At 35.9% G+C, this 955-nt stretch overlaps 1 protein-coding gene across 1 annotated transcript in view; it reads right to left on the bottom strand.

Moving 5' to 3' along the window:
• Positions 1–955, bottom strand: part of EZH2 (enhancer of zeste 2 polycomb repressive complex 2 subunit) — a 78,465-nt gene that overhangs the window by 13,457 nt on the left and 64,053 nt on the right. The gene's annotated exons all lie outside the window — the stretch shown is intronic.

Genomic DNA, 955 nt, shown 5'->3' with positions numbered 1-955 from the left:
AACATCGAAGCTTCAGCGCCACTCCACTCCACATTCTCGGGAGGCTCAATATTTGGCTTCATCTTTATTGGTGTTTGACACCGAGAATTTGCTTCTACAAAACCAAATGTAAGCACAAGATCAAGAAATGCTGCTTAGCAACAGTATTAAGATAAAGATTTAAGGTGATGGATGTGCAAATTACCCTGATTTGATTACGTAAATGTATAAAATGATCACATGGACTGAAAATATATGTACATTATATATCAATTTTAAAAGTTAACTACTTAAAAAGGGAAGAAAATTTAGGGTATGCTTAAAAAAAAAGCACAAGGTTACTCATTTTAGAATAAACTAAAGCTAGAAACAATATCAATAAGATTCTTCCCCCATGGAAACCATGAGATTGGCTCCTTTTAATACACTTTCTAAAATGAAGGCAGATGGGCTTAGCCTGTGATTGAGTATTCATGGTATAATTCATAGGGCTGAAAGGACAACTAAAATCCAATCAGTAAATACCAACTCATTTTCTAACCAAAACTGCTCACAGAAAATCAATAATATTAACCCAAATGATCTGAATTTCACTATGCCCTTTCTGAGACAGACGAAAAATGGAAAAAGTGAGAATAAACTGGATCAGCAGCTTCCAATCGCCCAGAAGGGCAAACACCTCAAGCTAGGGTAGGGGTGGGGCAAAAAACAGCAGTAACAATTCAGCTACACATCCTGAGTAAACTCTCTGGTCTTAGGATTTCTCTTTATACTTAAAACTAACCAACTGAGAAAATTATTCAATGTATTACACATCCTTAATCTTCACAATATGAAACTTTCAAAGCAATTGTAAGACTCAGTTATTAGATGTGTCTTACCAGAGGAGCTCGAGGTTTCATCTTTTTTCTCTTCTTCTTCTTTATCATTGTTCTCACCCCCTGTTTCAGTCCCTGCTTCCCTATCACTGTCTGTA

Source organism: Propithecus coquereli, unplaced genomic scaffold (genome assembly GCF_000956105.1).
Source record: "Propithecus coquereli isolate 6110/MARCELLA unplaced genomic scaffold, Pcoq_1.0 Scaffold75, whole genome shotgun sequence".
Lineage (NCBI taxonomy): Eukaryota > Metazoa > Chordata > Mammalia > Primates > Indriidae > Propithecus > Propithecus coquereli.
This window is presented reverse-complemented; position numbering and strand designations above follow the sequence as displayed.